Raw genomic sequence first — 23,682 nt, forward strand, 5'->3', positions numbered from 1 at the left:
TATTGAAATTTTGAAAGAGAATAAATTATACTTTACAATATAAAATATGGGCAAGATTTAGTGTAGGCAATAATTTGTTGTTGACAAATTTGAAAGTGGTAAAGTATCATCAGTTAGGTAATTAACATAGGAGGTAAAACTTTTACAATAAATTCCTAGCTTTGTTGTACTAGTACTCAGATATATTTTGATAAGCATCTCTGGTGATATGCTTTACCAGGGGTCACAATGAAATTGGAATCAGCTGATAGACCTTTCTCCATTGAGTCCTCAGAGGTCTACTGGAGGCTTAGAAACCTGTTTCCTGACAGGGCACATGAAGCTGAGTTTATTGGAATGTACTTGTCCTGGCTGGCCTGCATGAACAAACAGTGAGCTGGAGCTTTAGCCGCAGCAACACCCAGATAGCCTATTGTTGAAGATAGGATTGCTTATGCAATTCCTTTCTTTGGTACAAGTGATTATACTTGCTTTGCTAGCTTGATCCTTGGAATGTCCTCCCAGCAGTTGGTATTAGTGAGCAAACAGACCAGTTATCCTTCTCCCTCTAAGGTAAACTTTCCCTCTAAGGCCTTTACTGTGTTTCAGTTGCTGAGGGCCATACCTGGATGTCAAGGAATTCTCTACCTTTGGAATTAAAGTTCGTTCTTGCCTGCATTCAGTTCTGACATATATTTTCTCTTTTCCAATCTGAGTGGAGAGAAAAAATGCCTCTGGTAGACATCTTTGGAACTTGTCATTCTAAGTATACTGGTTCCATGATTAAATTTAATTACTCCTGACATCTGATATTGTACTGAGATGTCATCCTTATTCATTTGCCAATATAAGCAAAATCATAATATGTAAGCTATGTAGTAGCAACGTAGCCTCATTTCAATATCCTAAATGTGCTTAGCCTGTTTGAATCTGGAAGTTTCTTCTTTTCATGGCAGTCATTGTCATTGACCTGTAGCATCTGGTTAATGTACTCTGGATGACTACAGGCTAACTACTGATTTTTGAGTAAAGATTAAACATGTGTTGCTACTTCCAGAGTTTTTCCATGTTACAGTATGGGCTAGTTGTATAGCTAAAATGACCAATATCTCAATGTAAATCTATTTCCTCATCATCTGATCAAAACATAAGAGGAAAGTCTCATTCTTGTTGTTACTGTTAGTCACTTTGTAAGTTGGTATTGTATGTATAACTTGTATGGGTTATCTTATTGTTGTCATAATCACTTTCTTTAGGGGCCCCCAAATTTTTGAAACCTCTCATTTAAGGGCATGAAAAAGAAAATAAACATGAGACTAATTTTATAATACAGTTCCTCCAATACTGAAATGCTTGGCACATTGAAATGGATCAATTAAAATAACAGGAATAGAATAATAATATTCAAAATATAGTTATATAATGAATACATAAGCCATTTGTTATCTTTTAGTTCTCGTTTGTTTGCAGAACTGTGACATTTATTCACTTAATGAAAAGATTTCAACACATTTTTTTCTTTTAGATTTTTCCATTCTTTTACATATTACATCCCAACTACAGTTTCCCCTCCCTTCCCCCTGGAATCTTTCCTCCCACCTTCTTTCTCCTCACAGACTGACACCCTTTTGCCTCCCTGAAAAAAGAGCAGCCTCTGAGAGACATCAATCAAACATACCATAACAAGCTACAATAAGAAAAGACATATACCACTAGGCTGGAAGAGACTAGAAGGAGAAGGATCCTACAAGCAGGTAGAAGAGTAAGAGAAAGCCCTGGTTCCAACTGTTAGAAATCCCACAAAGAACACTGAGCTACTCAGCCATAACATATATACAGAGGACCTAGATCAGAGCCTTTTCTGATATTTTGAGAGCCCATGAATACTGGTCAGTTAATTCTGTGGACTGTTGTCTTGTGGTGTCCCTGACCCCTCTAGTTCCTCCAATTCTTCCTCCCCCTTCCTCCACAGGACTCCTCAAGCTGCATTTACTATTTGGCTGTGGTACTGTGCATCTTCTCCTATCAGTGGCTAGATGAGGTCTCTGTTTTTTCTGATGATGATTCTGCTAGTCTCCAGTCCCAGAATGCTCTCTTGGCAGGGCAAACTGTAGGTGGAAGATTTTGTGGCTGAGTTGGTATACTAATCCCTCCACGTGAAGCCTTTCTCATTGCAGAGGTGACCATTTCAGGCTCCAACAGCACATTTTATAATTTAATTAATAGATGTAAAAATAAACAAATTTTCATTCACATATATTAAATATAAATGAAAGCAATTGGTAGCATTTATTGATGCAGAATATGTTTAAATGAATGAATTTTCTATCACTCTTTCATGTGGATGGATAAAGAGATAATTTAGTATACCAGATTTGCAAAGCCAACAGTTATTTCCTTTAAACTTATATTCTATGTCCAAATAAATTTTCCTTCCAGTTTTAAACTTAAAAATATTTTATATTTTTTTATTGAGATGGATAGTCCTTAAAGCTTATTAATGCCTCTCTTGGTTATTTGATATAACAATTACTACAAAATTGTATTCTAATACTCCATATAATTTTGTTGGGTCAGTAGCAGATGTAGAATTAAAATGTTTGCAACATTCTCGTGCAGTTGCCCAGGGAGGTAAGAAGGCCATGAGAATCCCCTGGAGCTAGAGTTGCAGGCAGTTTTAAGCTGCTATACTTTGGTGCTTGGAACCAAACTAGAATGAGGAGCAAGTGCTCATAACCACTGAGCAATATCTCCAGCCCCCGTTTGTAGTTTTCTACTCTGAATTAGAATTGTCTATTTGTAGGAATGGCCTGATTGTTTAGTTAAGGTTTATTAGCAATAGGGTATGTGAATGCCTCTTAAGTATATAATTAATTTTGCTATTAGTCAGTTATATTTTCAAATGCTACTGAAGACAAAAATGTATTTTTAATGTTAGCAATAAGAAAACAAACTTATTAGAAAGTGTTAAAAGATGTATATACTGTGGATTTATTTTAAACTCATTTCCATTAAAACTTATTTTCTTAGTTTTATTTTTTTCACATAGCTCATGCTCATCCACTGTAACAGTAAAAATGAAAAAGTAGTTTGCTAACACAATATGCATCTTGTAGGCAATTACTGTCTTTTGTATCTGTAGTATTGCTTACAATGTGTAAGTGTTATTTCTAGTCAGCATTTTCTACCATTTATAAATTGCAGAAGTTCTTTTATCTTCGCATCAGATTATACTTCCAGCTAATAGTAACAATAATTGGATAGCATATCATTTTGTTTTGATTATCTTTCCCATTAATAGTACAATTATTATGCTTAATTTTATAATAATTTAAAAGCAATATTTATAAATATATGGTGACATGATTTATATAACTTGTTGAATATGTACAAATAATAATTTTAAACTTGTAAATATTAACTAAACCCCAAAGATACAGAAGTAGTTTATAAGAGGACTACTAAGAAAACTTGAATGATTGTTCCTAACATCTTAATGGGTTTCTTTTCACTTTTATCTCCTTTCATATTTTGAAGCCCAAGTTCTTCTTTAAAACTTTGTCAATCAAAAGAAACTAGATCAATAATATACCCTATGTTAACTATGATCTCAGTGTTTTAAATGATATTAATTCAGAGTGGGATTTGGTTATAATCTATTAATTAAAAACTGTATTCAAGATATAAGTATAAATGGAGCTTAATGCTTTTATAATGGGCTATATAAAATATGTAAACTTTAGAGATCATATTGTCTCTGAATTCCCAAGGCAGTCATATGTAAGTCTAACAACATGCTTCTATTCTGAAAAAGATATATGTATACATATACACATATACATATACGTGTGTGTGTGTCAAAACTGAAGTATAACGTACTTTTTTGCTATGATTATCAACCCACACTTTAGAAAGTGTTTATACTCACATTTGTATTTCTAAAAAAATGAAATTGGCATTACATATTCTGTCATAATTATTTTTGGGTTATTCAATTGAATTTCTAATTTATATGTATATAACTAGTATTTAATAATATTCTAATACATATCAGCTAGTTTATCTGTATACAAAATAAAAAACATAAAGCCAGAACATAAGAGATTAAAGAATAATTTGTGTTCAAACAGAGAAATGCATATATAATATTACATATAATTCAAATTGATTCAAATCTACTTTGTATCAGTTGATTGAATTCTTCATTAGGTTGTAAAGTGAAGAAATAAATAAATTTAAACAAATAAAGCTCCTATAAACATGAAAAAATAAAATAATGTCTTTTGAACATCTCCTTTGTAACCAATAAATTTTAACTCGAAAATATTTGTTCAACTTTAAAATACACCTTAATTCTCTGAGATGTACCTTAATACATCTTAGAAAATTATAATAATTAGTGATTAATATGACATGGCAGAATAACTGATAACAAAATTAAGCCACCTCATGTATAATTGCAATAATCAAGAAAATATGGGAGACAGTTTTTGAGATGTGAAAATCTAGTAATGTAGAATCCCTAAGAGAAGGAAAAGAACAAGGGGAGTCCTATAATAGCTGCACATTTCTTCCTAGTATGTTCTAGTAAAGGGAATGTAGTAATAGAGGGAAGAAAATCAAGGTCATTTATTTTAATCTTTTAGGTGTGTGAGTATTTTGCCTCCATGTATTCTATGTAACAAATATATACATGATATCCACAGAGGCTAAAAAAGGTGTTTTATTATCTGTCACTGAAATTAGAGATGATTCTGAGTCACCATTTGGGTACTGGTAATTGATCCTTGGTCTACCATAAGAGCCAGAAATGCTCTTAACTACAGAGGCATCTCTCCAGCCCCCAAAGTTATTAAGGTCATAGATGTACTGTATTTTGGAAATAAAACTCTGAATCTGTTTAGAGGATATTTCTATTACATTTACTTTTGTTTTCTGTTTAAGAAGTATTTGTGTAACTGGTCTCAATACAACAAGGATAATGTATTACATTTTCACATATAATTTCTGAACATTCTGAAAATATATCGAGCAATCATCATATGCTCACATAAGTAATGCCTGGATTGAGTCTGTATACAAGAAACTGTGGCCTTTGGATGGCAAGAAGCTGTTGCTGATTTCCTAGTGTTCTTTTACAGTATGAGATGAGGTGAGGAAGGATGTACATTGTACAAGGAAAACATATATAATGTGATTTTAAAATATATTTCTTTAGGGATTTGAAAGTGGATCATCAGATTAAAGACATTAGATGGAATATTTCAGCCTTTGAAGACAACAATGAAGATCAAAGGTCATTTTTAAAAATTTGCCTAAATATCTGAACCCATTCAAAATAAACTCAATTAAATTGACAGTAATAATTTTAAAAATTGCCAATATAGTAAAAATCTGAAGTTCATTATAATTCATATTCTTCAATTATTAAGTTTCAAAAATGACACATTCTCAATTTATTTCCCATAAATGAGCATGATGTCAGTATTTTTCAAATGTTTTCCTGTCTAAATTAATCCAATACAAGAAACCTAATTCACAAATATAATTTCTTTCAAGAATATCTCAATATGTCATTAAGTAATCTCTTCTATTTGACAATTTATTTTGAGTGACAGTAATTAGATTTTACTTAACATTGAATTTATATTTTATTTCATTTTTGAGTTAATTGTATATGGAGGTGCCAACAGAGGCCAAAAGAGAGATCATGAGGTCTCTTGCAGCAGGATTTATAGGTAGTTGCTATCTCTTCTCATATGGGTACCAGGAGCTGAATGTAGGTCCTCTAGAAAAACAACAAAAGTTCTTAACCATTGAGAATCTCTTCTAATATTCAAGTTATAAAAGCTGCATTTGCCTCATAGAAACTATGTTTCTAAATATATGAAACTGGTTTGGATTTAAAGCATTTCTTACATGAGTGACATATGTGCAGTGTAAACACCAACATATGTAAAATAAATAAAATTTTTATTTATTTTTATGAAATTACATGAAAAATAGGAAATAATATATCTTACTTCCAAAGTAATGACTAAAGTTTATTGTATAGAAGGGATAAATATAAGTTTGGTATGATGCCTTCAAATGTGTTTCTTATTCTTTCATTCAACCAAAAATAAGGCTGTATATTTGAGAAATCTTGTAGGAGTTGCTAAGTGTATAAGCACACAAGACAAGTTAAACTCCTTAGGAAATTACATTTTTAAAATGCCCCACAGTTTATGAGGAGAACAACACATCATATTTGTCTGCTATATTATCCAAACACACAGTGCTCATTTCCATGGTCAACATAACCCACATGAGCATTTAATTATTGAATGAGTGAAATTCTGTCTAGCAGAGAATTTGGTTGTCATAGTCACTTACAAAAGATGTAGAAGAGCTCCATTCAAACTGTTTTCTTGATCTAACAAAATGAAGAACAGTAGGAAATATTTAAGTGGCTAAAACATTCCACTTAAATTAGAAGCATATATTCTTTGCTTATTTTATTTGATAGTAGCTTATTTTATTTTAATAGTAGTTGCAAAGTTATGCTCAACTTTAAATACCAAGTAATAGCAACTCAACATACTCCTGAATGAAGGTGGACAGAGTGTCAGCAACAGAGTGTCAGTTCCGAGGTCCCTTCACTGATGTCGTCACCACCAACCTTAAAAGCCTCCCCTCCCACCCCCACTTAGAGGTTCATAACGAACTACTTTGATTTTTTAAAGAATAGACATTTAAATTAGGCTAGAAAAATTTAATATTGTTGGCAGGTGGTTTGATCTTATATAGAGAAAATCCTGAAGACAAAATCTGTCAGAACAAATAAAAGAAATCAGTGAAGTCTAAAGATAGAGTCCAACATAGAAAAATTCACTGTTTTGTACATTAAATAACTAAGAAAACATATGTAAAACACTTAAAATATTACTGAAATAATAATTATTTTCCAGCTTCAGAAATACAAAAGGCTACCAATATTGACAAATACATGAGAAAAAGACAACTCTTTAACATTGTTGGTGGGGAGATAAATTAGTATAGCTATCATAGAAAATCATGTAATTCCTCAAAAGAATTACAAACAGAAATAGTGTATAAACACTAATCCCACCAATGAATTTACACCCCCAAAATTAAATCAGTATATCAAAAATACACCTGCATTTTTATTTGCTATTAGTCACAATGTCTAATGTGCATAATCAGTATCATTATATTATTTTATAATTACCAAAATTATACACGGCATGTGTACATGCAAGTGTGTGCATGTGTTTCTGTGTGCATTTCTGTATGTGTATCTTAAAAGAAGTTCACTCACTTAAGCTGACAATATTCTCCACAAAATCTATAAACAAAACAACACTCCAGTACAAGAAATGAAATAACTTCTTTTGTATGGTTGACAAAGGTATTCCAAATGACTCTTCAAACAATGTAGACTATTGATGTCACCTCACTAGAAAAATGTTATGCAGGCTGCCAAGGGGAGAAGAGGCGGGGGAAAGCAATTAATAGTTCTATAACTTATGAACTTTCCAACTACAGTAATGATCAGCATGGAATATGTCTGTAAGGTATAGTAAGAGACACATTTTGGTCAACAACTGTCAAATTGAACTTAAAGCCCATTCTACAGGAAGGAAATCATGACTATTAGAAGAAATCAACTTCCTAGGGCAAGTGAAGTAACAGACCTTAGAAAAGTAGCTATTATTGCCACTTTTCTATACAGTCATTATACTTTACTACATTTCCAGTCTTAATTTTATATTCAAAGATAAGCATAGTGCCCTGAGCTCCCCTGGCACCGCGGCCTTGCCCTCCGCCCCTGTGCCCCGCCACCCAGGCCGCCGACCCCGCCCGCGCTGCCGCCCCCGACGGGGAGGATCATGGCGAAAGTGGAGCAGGTCCTGAGCCTCGAGCCACAGCACGAGCTCAAGTTCCGAGATCCCTTCACTGATGTCGTCACCACCAACCTAAAACTCGGCAACCCAACAGACCAAAATGTGTGTTTTAAAGTGAAGACCACGGCACCACGCAGGTACTGCGTGCGGCCCAACAGTGGGGTCATTGATGCCAGGGCCTCTCTCAATGTGTCTGTGATGTTACAGCCTTTCGATTATGATCCCAATGAGAAAAGTAAACACAAGTTTATGGTTCAGTCTATGTTTGCTCCGCCTGACACTTGTGATATGGAGGCAGTATGGAAGGAGGCAAAACCGGAAGACCTTATGGATTCAAAACTTAGATGTGTGTTTGAATTGCCAGCAGAAAACGCTAAACCACACGATGTAGAAATAAATAAAATTATACGTACAAGTGCATCCAAGACAGAAGCACCGGTGGCTGCTAAGTCCCTGATATCACCCCTCGATGACACGGAAGTAAAGAAGGTGATGGAAGAGTGCAGGCAGCTGCAGGGGGAGGTGAAGAGGCTTCGGGAGGAGAGCAGGCAGCTCAAGGAAGAAGATGGGCTTCGAATGAGGAAGGCACTGCAGAGCAACAGCCCCATGGCGGCTCTGGCTGCCACCGGGAAGGAGGAAGGCCTCAGTGCCAGGCTGCTAGCTCTGGTGGTTTTTGTTCTTTATCGTTGGTGTCATTATCGGGAAGATTGCTTTGTAGAGGCCGCATGCAAAGGATGGCAGATTGGATTGATGGATCTACCACACTATGGGATTTAAATTTATCATAACCATGCGTAAAAAGAAATTAATGTATGACGGCATCTCACAGGTCTTGCCTTTAAATACCCCTCCCCATGCACACACAAATGCACACACAAATATAGCATAATATAATGATCTTTTAGAAAGTTAAAAATGTATAGGGAATGGATGGGGAAAGAATGGTCTGTGGTTGAAGGATGCCGTGATTACCCACAGTGGCATCTTGTAGCTGTCCTGGTAAACTCCGGTTGGCCTTGGCACATGCTGCTAGATCACCTCTCTTAAAGCAAGAAGCTCTTCCTCACAGGTTGGGGCTGGCCCACGGGAGAGGGAGTCCTACGAGGTGGGGTGTGCTGTCTTCTTACCCAGGTGGCTTCCCAAGGCCTGTTGTTCAGTCCAGGCATTGTCTCCTCAGGCCTACAGAACTGCAGGAGCCAAAGTGCATTGTGCAGTGGCCCCATCTTGTGTACCTGTAGGTTGCGTGGGAGAGACATGAGTGGACCGATGGATCCAGCATGGGGAAATCAAAGTCTGTGCTCTGTTCTCTTGAAGGGACCAAGCTAAATTGCCATTGGGTGGACTAGTGAAACTGAGTTTTTATCGGAGATGGTTGATGCATATTTAACCTATTTCATGTATTTCATCTCATGTGTTCCTGCTGCCACCAGAGCACAGGCAGTGAGTGCTGCAGCCTGCGAGTCACCTGTGCTACAGACCACCAGTGAGGAGCTGCTGCTGTGGGCTCTGTGGCTCTTGGCTCTGGAGGTCTGAGGAGGGATGGGGAGGGTCTGAGTCAGGAAGTGTTTTGTTGTAGGTCAATAACAGCTGTCCAGAGGAAGGATGCTCTTTGTATTGACAGTCAGCTCTGGATTACCCAGTCTTCTAGATTGTTCTTCCCACCCTCCCTTAACACTCATCCTTCTAGAACACAGGGCAGGGCTGACCTGCCCTTCTTAGGATGAATGAGTTAGGTTGCAGAGGGTGAAGGGCACAGAGGGGTGGGGTGAGGGTGGGGGAGCCCCTCAGCAAATCCATCTGCTGGTGATAAAGAGTCTTGACTGTGAATTAATTTCATGCCATAAAAGACCGATCCAGTTCTGCTCAGCTATGTAGCATCTTAAAGGAAGAGATTAAAATAAAGCCAAATTAAAAAAAAAAAAAACCACAAAGATAAGCGTAGATACCATCCTCATCAAAGAATCTTCTGCGTACACAAATGAGAACATCACAGAAATTCATAACTGGACACAATAGAGAGATCAGTGGATTATGGAGAACCCAGCCAAAATTGATCTGTATCATGGCACAGAGAATATTGTAGTAGAGAGAACAGAAAGATTTTAAGAATATCAAGAAAATGGCTGTGAAACAGTCTTTCTCAGAATTGTCTGCATTAAAAAGACTAGAACAATGGTAATTGTAATAGGCAGGCTAACATGGTAGTAGAGAAAATGCACAGGGTACCATCCCTAGACTAAGAAGTATATGCAAATATTGACTGCTGTGTGTAAAGTTAACCTCTCCCAGGGATGAGCCTCTATATTAGTTGTCTAACAAAAAGTCATTGGCCCCAAATCTATAGATACACACACACACAAAAAAAAAAAAACCAATAAAAGACTGAGCAAGTTGTATTACTATGTTTGGACTTGGACATGTGTGTGTATATGTGTGTGTGTGTGTGTGTGTGTGTGTGTGTGTGTCTGTGTGTATGTGTTTGTGTGTGTGTCTGTGTTCTTGTGTAGGTGTGTGTGTAAAACAATAAATAAAAGAGGTATCAATTTGAAAGCAGTACCATAGGAAGCACTGGAAGGAGAAAGGCAGAAAGCAATGTTATTCTATCAATTAAAAGGATTAAAAATATAATCAGAAACATGCACATTTATTATGTTCTCTTGTCTGTAAATAAATGGAAAAGAACACAAATGCATATACACTTTCAGAAGTGGATATGATTATCATTCCACTGTTCATTTCAATGACTTGTCTAAAAGCATTTAAATGTAGGTATAACAGCAGGTATCATTTCATTGAAAATCACACAAATAATTTATGATTGCATACATGTTTATAAAATGGTGATCATAAGTCCATTTTACCTAAGCCACTATGGAAAATTTTAGAGTTAGCAACTGTTTTTAACCTTCTTACTGTGAGAGATTATGTCTAGTGTTGTGGATTGTCTATTCTGTGTATAACAGGACCTGGAAACCTGAAAACTATATTTCATAAAGTCTCAAGTTAATTGTTCATTGATATTTCTCTAGATCTTTCTCACTTGTGCACATTTTGCAATGGAGGTATTAACCTCCTTTTATGCAGATTTCTGTTCTAAGGAAGATTATATAAAAAGGCCCCCAAAAGATAAAAGTAGAATATCTATTCTTGTAAAAATAATTCATATTAGGCTGATTTTGTTATAGACTTTGAGAAATATTAATTAGCAAAATTACAAAGTAAAATTTAACAATATACATCTTGTACAGTATTTAATAGAACTTTCAGGGTGTTATTGTATTCAAACTAAATTAAGATTCATTTGTTATTTATATTCAAAATTGGCATATCTACTTTGATGAATGCTGTCTAAATTTTAATTTTGCAAAGTTGTATTTTATCTACTAATATCTTGAAGGAGGAAAAATATAGAGTCAGTACATTAGAGCCTGGACTACGTTTGCTTTCTAACATTCTTGATAAATACCTAATAAAAACTAAGGGTATATATATATATATGTATGTATTCTACATACCATCATCAGTTTGCCTAGTAGCATTTGCTGAAGATGTTGTATTTTTCCAGTATATATTTTTGGGTTTTGTTTGAATCAAAAATCAATATCCATATGTGTGTGGATTTATGTCTGACTCCTCAATTCAGTTCCAATGATCAATGTGTGTGTGTGCGTGTGTGTGTGTGTGTGTGTGTGTGTGTGAGAGAGAGAGAGAGAGAAAGAGAGAGAGAGAGAGAGAGAGAGAGAGAGAGAGCCACAATCATGTGGTTTTTATTACTATAATTCTATAGGATAACTTGAAATCAGGAATGATGGGGCGTTCAGCAGTTCTCTTATTGTTCATGATTCTTTTTGCTATCCCGGGTTTTTGTTTTTCCAGATAAAGTTGAGTATTGTCCTTTCAAGATTTGTTAAGAATTGATTTATAATTTTGATGGAGATTACATTGAATTTTTGATAGGATGGCCATTTTTACTATGTTAATCTTACTGTGAACATTGGAGACTTTTTTATCTTCTGATATCTTCTTCAATTGTTTTCTTGAAAGAATTGAAGTTTTCATCTTATGAGTCTTTTACTTGTTTGGGTAGAGTTACTCTAAGATATTTTTATATTATTTGAGGCTATTATGAAAGGTATTGTTCCCTCAATTTCTTTTTCGGTCCACTTGCCAATTATATATAAGAAGGTTATTGATTTTTGTGAACTAATTTTGTATCTAGCTATTTTGCTGAAAACATTTATCAGCTATAGGAGTTTCCCAGTGGAAATTTTTGGATCACTTATGTATACTATCATTTCACCTGCAAATTAAGTTTCTTAGACTTCTTCATCTCTATTTTGCATCTTTTTCACCTCCTTCATTTGTCACATTATTCTCTGACTAAAGCTTCAAGCACTATGTTGAATTGTTATGGGGAGAGTAAAGAACCATGTCTTGTTCCTAATTTTAGTGGAATTATATAAAAGTTATTTTATAAAAACGTACAACTTTAATTTGCTCTAGATAATTTGAGTGCAAACAACTTTCAACCATAAATTACTTGCACAATGATGGTTCATGCTGAAAGGACTACATTAATATAAGTTTGGAGTGTACATTTTCTTATTTTATGTTATGAGCTAATGACAGCTTATTTTCTGTTTTCTCTTCATGTCTTGTTCTTGGGCATTTGAAAATATAACCATAGAAAACTTTTATATAAAGTTGTGAAAAGCTTATTGAAAAATCAGTATATACTAGGATGATTTACAGCTTCATCATTTTGTAATAAATGCTTGCTTAAATGATTTTAGATTCTAAAATTGAAAAAAAAAAGAACAATAACCCTTGAAGTGAGAATTTCATTTGAAACTGTGCTTATTGTCAAGATTCAGAAGAAATTTCAGTTTCTTGCTAAAACTTTGTATAAATAAAACAAAGTTACAGAAGTAAATAAATCAATCAATGTTTTGTTTTTATTCAATGACTATTAAATACCTGATTGTATATTAAAGTCTATGTTTTAGTTATGCATTTCCAAGTAGCTAAACATTATAAACAAACTGATATATGTAGGCAAGTATTTAACTGTGTCCATGAATTCTGTGGTACAAGAATTTAGAAAGGAAACACCAAGTTCAGCATATCCTTTTATATGATAAAAGTATATGCTAAATCTACAACTGGAATCTAGAGTGCCTTTAAATTTATTCTTTCACAAGGCTGGTGACTCTTATTGTCTTTTGCCTGGAATATTGGGAGATAAATGTGGTTTTATTGTGCAACCTGTATTTCCTCATAGCTTAACTCAAGAAGCAAGCATCACAATAGGATGAACTGGAAACTTTATCAACTATTTATGACCTTTAGTAAGCAATGATCAAATGCTACACAATGATCGGTATGTTAAAATCACAATGTCAAAAAGGACAGGAGATATTGGGACTAATTTGGGAAAATTGCTACCTTGTACAGGCAGACTTAGTGCATACCATAGAAGATATATAAATGGAGCAAAAGTAAATGAAAATTATCAGCATAATTACACAATAAATGCAAAAGAAAACTGCAATGAAATATCACAACAAGCAAACTAAAATGGCTAATTAAAAACACAATGTACATTTTGTTAATATTTGAACCATTTATTTTAAAAGCATCTCCTTATCTGGGCAAGGTAGCCTCTGTTGTCTTTCCCACAGTGTAGTATCAGTCACTAAGTCATTTAAAAGAGAAGTCACTGATGATTAGCCATGCATTTCAAATTCCAATAAGGGCCAATTATTATGCTCCCTATTTCTTCAAAATTACTGTGTTACCAGGGACATCAAAGACAGTATCCAAACCTGACTATGAGGTACAATCTATTATCTAAACTTATTGTTTCCTGAAAACTTATTAACTTCTTCTTACTGCTTAACAATTACATTTAGAGTTTCATGGAAAAAAAATTAAAGACATATTTCTACATAAATATTTGCATATTGATAGTCAAAGCAATCTTCCCAGTTTTACACAATAACTATTTATCCATGCTTAAGCATTATGCAAAGAAAATGCTGAAAGCAAACCAAAGAACATCAGTAGGTAAACAAACCACTTTTAATTAATATATCTACTTATTTTTATTAATCGGTTATTTCATTTATTTACATTTCAAATGCTGTCTCCCTTCCTGGTCTTCCCTTCAACCTTCCCTCCAATCCCCCCTCCTTTTTGCCTCTAAGAAGGTAAGCACTCAACCCCATCCACCCACTCCTACCTTCCCTCTCTAGTAACCTCCTATGCTGGGGCAACAAGCCTCCACAAAATAAAGGGCTGCCCCTCCCTCTGAGGCCAGATAAGACAGTCCTCTGATACATATGTAGCTATCTCCCCTCTGTTGGATATTTCATCTAATATCTTCCCATTGGGTTCTGGACACCTCTTGTTTCCTTGGCCTCTGGTAATTTCTAGGGGTTCCCTCATTCTCCAACTCCCACGGGTACATATTTCTATTCATTTTCCTGACCATCTGAACTCTTCTCCTGTCTCTTACCATACATGATCCTGCCCTGCCCCATCCTGTTTTCCCTCACCCTGTTCTCTCCCTCCCAGTTTCCTCCCAACTTCTACCTCTCATGATTAATTTGATCTCCCTTCTAAGAATGATTGAAGCATCAACACTTTGGTCTTTCTTTTTATTAAGCTTTATTTGGTCTATGAGTGGTATGGTGGGTATTTTGAACTTTTCAGCTAATACCCACTTATCAGTGAGTACATACCATGTGTGTACTTCTGTGACTGTTACCTCACTCAGAGTATTTCTAGTTCCTTCTTTTTGTCTGTAAGATTCATGATGTCCTCATTCTTAATAGCTGATTAATACTCCATTGTGTAAATGTACCACATTTTCTGTATCCATAGATCTGTTGAGGGATATCTGGGTTATTTCTAGGTTCTGTATATTATAAATAAGGCAGTCATGAACATAGTGGAGCATGTGCCATTGTTATGTGTTGGAGCATATTTGGGTATATGCCTAGGAGAGGTATAGCTGAGTGTTCAGGAAGCACTAATTCCAATTTTCTGAGGAACCAACAGATTGATTTCTGAAGTGGTTGTACCAGCTTGCAATCACACCAGCAATGGCTAAGTGTTCCTCTTTCTCCACATCCTCTTCAGCATCTGCTGTTGACTGAATTTTTTATCTTAACCATTCAGATGGATATGAGGCTGAATCTTGAGGTCATTTTTTTGATTTACATTTTCCTGATGACTAAGGATGTTGAATGTTTCTTTCTTTTTTTTTTTTTTTTTTGCAATCAGCAGAGGTTTATTAGGGGAGGAGCCGGCGATCAAAACGACAAGCTCTTTAGCTCCAAGAGCAGGGTTTTTGGCCCCGTGTGGTGGGTTAAAGGGTCTTTTATAGCATGGGTGGGGGGAGGAAGGCATTTTCGCGCGCTTACACATGATTGGTTGTTTTACAAATTTTGGACATAGCACTGGGAAGACCAAGGGAGGGGTAACCAAGAACAATGGAACATTTCAGAGAATCTAGCCCAAATGATCTAGAGTCATGTGAGATCACTCTGCACACTCATTCTTCTCAAAATGTGGTTTTCACCATGCTATTGTGTCCTGTTCTGCCATTTCAGATTACTATCTTTACTTTTTCCGGCTATAGGGCTATGGCCCCACCTAGGTGGTAGCATCTTTATCTGTAGTTAGGAATGCCTTCCTGCCTTGGGCGAGGCTTGAGGAATGTAATCCAGCAAGTGTCCTTCACCTGGAATGTGAAGGCCTGAAATCTTATTTTCAGTTCCGAGTTCTGTAAGGCGGAAAAATCTACACATATTTCATAAAATGGCCTTTATAATTTTTCACTCTACATCCCCACTTCTTCCAATTTGGTTATGTTTTTAATCATAAAAACTCAATTATTAATAAGTCTATTCTCACCCCACTTCTTCTTATTAGGATCTTTAGAAAAGTTTAAACTCCAGTGTCATAATTACCATTTCTTGACCCAAAGTCCTACATTGGTGGCGCAACACAAAAAGCTGAACAGCACTTATTCTCTCTCTAACAAAAGTTACTAATCTATTTAAAATGCAAGGGCCTATGGTTAAAAGCAAAAGTAAAATCACAAGAGGTCCAGCAAGGGAGGATAACAGGTTTCTCAACAAAGGGGACTTATTGAACCAACTTTCAAACCAGTTCTGCTGTTCCTCTCTATCTTTCTGTCTCTGGTCTAACCTTAACATTCTTCTCTTAGAGCAACACACTTCTTTAAGAAACAGCAAGTCTAGTCCTCTTAGCAGCACCTGTCTCTATAGCCATTCTTAGTCTCAATGTAACAGCTAGGGTCAAGGAAAATAGGCTCTCTGCAAAAGCGTCTAGGGTGTATCTCAAACTCAGTTCAAGAGTACCTGCGGGAACTAGCTGGACAAGTACACAATAATCTTTGACTGCAAGCTCACCATTTATCAATCTTAGGAACTAAGTATCTGTTAGCAGGGCTTCTTGGGCCCTATTCTATTGACTAGGGGTTTCAAAACATTTTTTTTCTTTGAAAACTACTTTCAAAGTTGTCTTCTGACTTTTACACATTTTGTGGCACATAGCTGTCTACATACACATAAAATCACATATATAATAAAGAGAAATTGCAAAAGGAACAAATCTATATAACTCTAGATTCACATTTCAACTTCAATCTTGTAATCACAAGCTGTCATTTAACCTTGGGTGTATACACACTAAGTCCCATCCTCTAAGGCAGCATTGCCCCCATGCCTCTAGGGTGGGATGTCTCAGGAGTCAGGGCCTGCTCTTTGGCCTTGTAGAATAGCAGACGACCTTGAGCTAAACAGCAGGAGGTTGCTCTGGCGTCTGGATGTTCAGGCACGTGTTGGTGGATTTCAAGGAGGTCAGATGGTCAGCAGCACCAGGAAGTCTCTTAGTAGCCTGAAAAATCATTTCTCACACAAAAGGGACATTCTGGGTATGGAGCAGGGACAAAGGACACTCTAGCCAGTGCCAGTTCCCAAAGGTAGTTTAATTTTAGGGTTCTGTATATTCTCTCTACCTGTCCTGAGCTTTGGAGACAGTATAAACAGTGGAGCTTCTAATATCTCTGACAATTCCTGACTTACCTTAAAACTGCTATCTGATCTAATTACCTAGGACACTTGAAACCTCGAGAAGGTCCCTATTCTAGGCTGTTTTCTCCTAGGTATTTCTTATCTACTCTAAGTCTTATTATTTCTCTGGCTCAGAACCTAAGCTCCCTTATACGCTTTAAGTCTCTTGGCTGCTTGGTTGCACTCATATCTTAAGAGTCCATCTGTGTATTTAGCCTGGTAAAATCCTTTGCTTTCTGGGGAGTATAGTTCTCCCTTCTTGTGTGCGCCATTGTCTATTTTAGGCCCCAAACCTGGGAGGGCTCCTGTATCAAGCCACTTGATCTGTCCGGTTATTGCCTCAGGCTGGAGTCTCCTCCCTTTTTGGTATCCTGGGCAACAAATATTTACAGCTTCCGGTTTCATCAGGGTTTCCTCTCTTGGCATATAGCCTTGCAGGCATGGACTGTGGCAAAAGCATACCTGTTGTCCATGCAGATGTTGGCTTTCTTGTCAGCCCCAAGTTCCAAGATTGTTCTCTGCACCGATGATCTCAGGGGTGGGGAGTCAGTTCAGATGGCATGTGTCCACCACAGTAGCGCTGGCTTGTCTCTGACCAGCATGGATAAAACTGCTCCCGTCTGTAAAGCAGGTTACCTTGGCTCCTGGCTGAAGTCAGTCTTTTATCCATTGAATTCTTGTCAGCTAGTTGCAGCCCAGGAAGTGTTGTATCTGGATGTCCATCCTAGGGAGTATCCCCTAAACCAGACAGGGGATAGGAGCAGCCTAGGATGACCATAAATGAATGGGATACCCAGCCCATCTCTTAGTCCACCATTTTCGGGTAGTCCATGAATGCGTTTTGACCCATTGGCCTGGAGGAAGCCCCTGTGTCTATCAAAAGTTGGGTGGCTCCAAGCTGCCCCGTCTATCTCAATAGCCGTCTTCACACAGAGCTGTTATCTTCACCACTTGGGGTGTTTTTCCGAGGCCTGGGATTTTCTGGCCCTGGCTTCTATTTGTTAGGGCCCTCTTGGACCCTGAAGCTGGCTCCTTTACTTGCAATGCACACACTGGTCTTTTTCAAAGAGTTTTATCTCTCTTTGATTGGAGTCCCTTTTTTCTGCTTTCTGTAAATTCTTTCCTGTCACCTTTCTCTTTCTTCACCTCTCTCTAGTCTCCTCTATTCCTCTCGATTCCTCTGGACTCACAGCAACTTATCTCTATTCTTCTTCTCTACTCTTTTCTTCTAGACTTATACTAAACCTTCTCTATTCATCTTCTCTATTCCTTTCTTTTAAATCTTCTCTCACTTGTTATTACCATCAATAATTTTAATATGTAGTATACTTCCTAAATCTTTCAATGACTTATCTTGTAGTCTCTGTAGCCTATGGAGCCTTGTCTACACTGACAGAATGTCTCTATGAGCTAGTCTAGAAAGGCTGTGGGTAACTTATCTGATCTCTGCTTAACCTCATGTGTCCTGATCAAACTTAGTGGGGTCTCATGTAACCCTCTCTCTCAAGATCTATCAGTGGAATCTGGCGTGGGCCTTTGGGTGTCCCTTACCTTCTGTCACATGAAGGTCTCAGTCACATCTGCTCCAAATTGACCTGCTGCTGACCACGGCCTGATCAATTGACAGGGTCCCCAATCTGAAGACCAGAACCTGCAAAGGTTTTGTGAAAGCAAGGCTTTTACCTTATTTATTGCTTTGAACTCTGTGTAGACTGATGCATTTGTGAGGCTGCATGACTGCTGTTCACATCACATAGAGACCATAACCTAATTCAGTCTGCAAACAGTACCTTGTCCACAGGTGTAATGTGAGCTCACCACTGAAGCTCTAAGAAAGAAACCAAATCAGAATGAATAGCCTTATCTATAGCATTTCACAGCAAGGATTATTAAGATGTTGAAGGTTCACACAGTTATTAACAATTTTTAAAAGGCAACTTGAGTTACATTTGACACTTATTTGAATTTAACTTTTAACAAAATAGAAACTTTGGTAGAAGTGATATACAACAAGAACAACAAAGTCTTCACCACTTCTTCAATTTTATCTTGTGAAAACTCTCATCTTTGAACCAAATCTTAATGAAAATCTCATATAAATAATGAAATTGACTCAAACAGTAATGGCTAGAAAATTTATCAAAACTGAATGCCATATATATATATATATATATATATATATATATATATATATTTCTGACTCAGGGCAGCCTTTAACTTTTAAGCTGTAATTTTAGAAAAAAAAAAGCTCTCTTTTACTTATTAAACTGGGAAAAATCATTATCAACTTTCTTTTATCACCTGGGTTCTCATCTATCTTCATAGGCGGCAGGTGGAAAAACCACCATTTGTTTCACTAGTGACCTCAAGGTACCCAGTACAGCCAGGAATACCAAACTAGGTAGCTGTTGCACGCTGTTGCTGTGCTGGGGAACCAGGAGTTGTCGCCCGCCAAGTGCGGGCTGGGTGAGGGCACCCTCCATGTGCTGTTACCTGAAGCATACCCTACATGCGGTAGGCGGGCTGTAGGAACACGAACCGCGAGCACGAACCGAGGGAGCTGCCCCTTATTAAAGGACCTGCCCGCCTTTCTGCAGCTGTATTCTTGTACCGGCTTCATTTCTCTCTCTGCCGGCAATCATGTTACCTATTTTTAACTCAAGATGTTTAACACAGTAGATTAACAGCTAACACACAGATGATTTGCCAAGAAAAGACACACACATATAAAAAAACAACACAAATAGCTCACCCCTCTCACGGGTGGTACCTAAAACACACATAGCTCACCCCTGCCACGGGTGGCACAAATAACACTTAACCACATTTGGTTACGACCCCAGATGGAGAAGGATTCCGCGTCTTCTCCCCAAGTAGGAGTGCTCAGGCTCTTGAAACCTTGAGACGGTCAGATCCCCTGACCTTCTGGAAGGCCTCTCGCCTTCCCCCTGAAATCCAACGGTCAGATCCCCTGACCTTCTGGAAAGCCTCTTGCCTTCCAAGTAAGACTCCAATAACCAAACAACACGGTCAGTCTTCACAGATTCAGATTTAACAGATTCAGACAACTTGGTCAGCCTATGCTGGACCAAGTCTACCAGATTTCTAACACGCCAGCAATGAACAACCCAAAAATAGACACACTGCCATGAGAGCATAACAACCACGGTGGCCATTTCTGACCTTTTCTCTCTAGTTTCATTGTTAACACACAAAAAGACTAACAAATAACCCGTCTCAATCAGAGAGGGATTCCACGTCCTCTCTGGCACCTAGATGCAAACCTGTGCCAGCCTAGAGGGATTCCACGTCCTCCCCGGCACCTAGATGAACCCCCAAACGTCTCTGGGGATGCAGCAGCTTGTGACTCTCCAGCACGTCTGCTAATCACTCATTTGTCTCCTCTGGAAACAAAATGGTTTACTGCCCCTCACGAGACAGAAACAGCTGCCAGTCCAAACCGAAGTGCACTTTTCAGGAACCAAATAATTCAGACAGACGGGCACAAACAACTTAGAAACCAAATAACTTAAACAAACCTAGACAAAACAGCACACGATTTAGGCAACCCTAGCACACGAGAAATCAGACGATTTAGACAAAAGGTCACACAACAACCAGACAGAAAAAACCGCGGTGTCCCTTTACCTCCCAGCGTGGTTCTTGGATTAAGGTGGTTGCATATCCAGGACGAGCCCCAAATGAAGACCCCCATACTCGGGAGACCCTTCCTCAAGCCTCCGGAATCGCAACCACCCAAAAATCACAAGAAACCATACCTGGATGCAATCAGCAGAGGTTTATTAGGGGAGGAGCCGGCGGTCAAAAACGACAAGCTCTTTAGCTCTAAGAGCAGGGTTTTTGGCCTGAATGTTTCTTTAGGTGCTTCTTGGCCTTTTGAGATTCCTTGCTGAGAATTCTTTGTTTAGCTCTGTATCCTTTTTTTAATAGAGTTATTTGGTTATCTGGGGTCTAACTTCTTGAGTTATTTATTGAATATTAGTCCTCTATCAGATGTAATGTTGATAAAGATCTTTTCCCAATATGTAAGTTGCTGTTTCGTCCTATTTACAGTGTCCTTTGCCTTACAGAAGCTTTTCAATTTTATGAGGTCCCATTTGTTGATTGTTGATCTTAGAGCCTGAGTCATTGGTTCAGGAAAATTCCCCCTGTGCAAATTTGTTCAGGGCTCTTTCAGACTTTCTCTTCTATTAGATCTGGCTTATCTGGCTTTATGTGGAGGTCCATCTTGATCCACTTGGACTTGAGCTTTGTACAAGGAGATGAGAATGGATCAATTTGCATTCTTCTACATGCAGACCGCCAGTTAGACCAGCAACATTTATTGAAATTGGTGCCTTTTATTCCACATTAAGGCTTTGGCATCTTTGCCAAAAATCAAGTGATCATAAGTATGTGGGTTTAATTCTGAGTCTTCAAGTCTGTTTTATTGATCTATTTGTCTATCTCTGTATCAAAATTATATGTTTTTATCCCAATTTCTCTGTAGTATAATGTGAGGTCAGGGATGATGATTCCCCCAGAAGTTTTTCTTGTATTGTTGAGAATTGTTTTCTCTATCTTGGGTTTTTGTTATTCCAGGTGAAGTTGAGAATTGCTCTTTCTAACTCTGTGAGGAATTGAGTGGGAATACTGATGAGGATTGCATTGAATCTGTAGATTGTTCTCGGCAAGATGGCTATTTTTACCATATTAATCCTGCCAATGAATGAGCATGGAAGATCTGTCCATCTTCTGAGGTCTTCTTCAATTTCTTTCTTCAGAGACTTGAAGTTCTTGTCATACAGATCTTTCACTTGCTTGGTTAGAGTGACACCAAGGTATTTTATATTATTTGTGATTATTGTAAAGGGTGGTGTTTCCATAATTTCTTTCTCAGCTCTTTTATCCTTTGTATAGAGGAAGGATACTGATCTATTTCAATTAATTTTATTACCACCCACTTAGCTGAAGTTGTTTATCTGCAGTAGGATTCCTCTGGTAGAAGTTTTGGCGGTCACTTATATATACTATCATGTCATAATCCATAAATACCTTGATTTCTTCCTTTCCAATTTGTGTCCCTTTTGCCTCCTTTTGTTGCCTAATTGCTCTAGCTAGAACTTCAAATATTATATTTAATAAATAAGAAGAGAGGGGTCAGCCTTGTCTTGTCCCTGGTTTTATCAGGATTGCTGCTAGTTTCTCTCCATTTAATTTGATGTTGGCTATTGGTTTGCTGTATATTGCTTTTATTACATTTAGGTATGTGCCTGGAATTCCTGATTGTTCCAAGACTTTTAACATGAAGAGGTGTTGTATTTTGTGAGAGGCTTTTTCAGCTTTTAATGAGATGATTATATGGTATTGTTTCTTTCAGCTCATTTATATAGTGGATTATATTGGTGGATTTCCATATATTGAACCATCCCAACATCCCTGGGATGAAGCCTAATTAATCATGGTAAATGATCATTTTGATGTGTTCTTGGATTCAGTGTGCCAGAATTTTATTGAGTATTTTTGCATCAATATTCATGAGTGAAATTGGTCTGAAGCTCTCTTTCTTTGTTGGGTCTTTGTGTGGTTTAAATATCAGTGTAACTGTGGCTTCATAGAATGAATTAGGTAGTTTTCCGTCTGTTTCTAATTTATGGAATAGTTGGAGAAGTAGTGGTATTAGATCTTCTTTGAAGGTCTGATAGATTTCTACACTAAAAACAATCTTGTCCTCGCCCTTTTGGTTGGGAGACTTTGAATGGTATTTCTACTTCATTAGGGATTATGGGACCATTTAGAAGGTTTATCCCTTTCTGATTTAAATTTGGTACCTTGTATATGTCTAGAAAATTATCTATTTCCTCTAGATTTTTTTTTGAGCATAGGTTTTTGTAGTATTATTCTCTTCCATCTACTCCTCTTGGGTATATTTGCTTCTTTTTGTTCTAGAGCTTTCATATGTGTTGTTATGCTGCTAGTATAGGATCTCACTAATTTCTTTATGAAAATCTCTCCAATTTATTTATTAAACAGTCAGAGCTATGAGTTTTCCTCTTAGCACTGTTTTCATTGTGTCCCATAAGTTTGGTAATTCTCTGACTTCATTTTCATTAAATTCTAGACAGTCTTTAATTTTGTTCTTTATTTGTTCCCTAACCAAGTAATCACTGAGTAGAGAGTTGTTCAGCCTCCAGAAGCATGTTAACTTTCTGTTGTCCCAGTTAGGACAGGAGGGGCAGAATCACCGGTGATCTGGTGTTGTCAGAACTCCTGGGAGTCAAGCTGTGTCTGTGTGTGAGCAGGGTGGGGTGGGACTAGAGCACATGTTCTGCTCTAGAGCACAGTTGTGAACCAGAAGTGTATCCATTTGTTTTTAATTAGTGATAAAAGTGAAAACATTAGTACTACATAAAGCATCATTGAAAATGTAAAAAAAAAAAAATGCTGAACAAAAGGAGCCAGTTTGAAAAATGCTATATGTCAAGACACAGTCAAGAGAATGATGCCTGGTAGACAATGTCTTGAGGACCTGTAAGAGAGAGTCTAGGAGAAGAGTTAAAGTACCTTTTAATTAAGGTACGTTTTGTTCCTTGGATCGTTCTTGGGCATGATTTTGTACCTTCTGTGACATTTATATTCAATTTATAAGACACATTTATTCTTGTTGGATGTCTGAATGTAGCTATAGAACC

General features: G+C 37.1%; 2 pseudogenes; both read left to right on the forward strand.

Annotated features, from left to right (window-relative positions):
* Window positions 1-7,842: 7,842 nt before the first annotated feature.
* LOC117694590 (vesicle-associated membrane protein-associated protein B pseudogene) lies at window positions 7,843-8,820 on the forward strand (annotated as a pseudogene).
* Window positions 8,821-9,254: 434 nt separating this feature from the next.
* LOC117694932 (rho GTPase-activating protein 7 pseudogene) overlaps window positions 9,255-23,682 on the forward strand; it is a 178,686-nt pseudogene continuing 164,258 nt past the window's right edge.

This window comes from Arvicanthis niloticus, chromosome X, assembly GCF_011762505.2.
Source record: "Arvicanthis niloticus isolate mArvNil1 chromosome X, mArvNil1.pat.X, whole genome shotgun sequence".
Lineage (NCBI taxonomy): Eukaryota > Metazoa > Chordata > Mammalia > Rodentia > Muridae > Arvicanthis > Arvicanthis niloticus.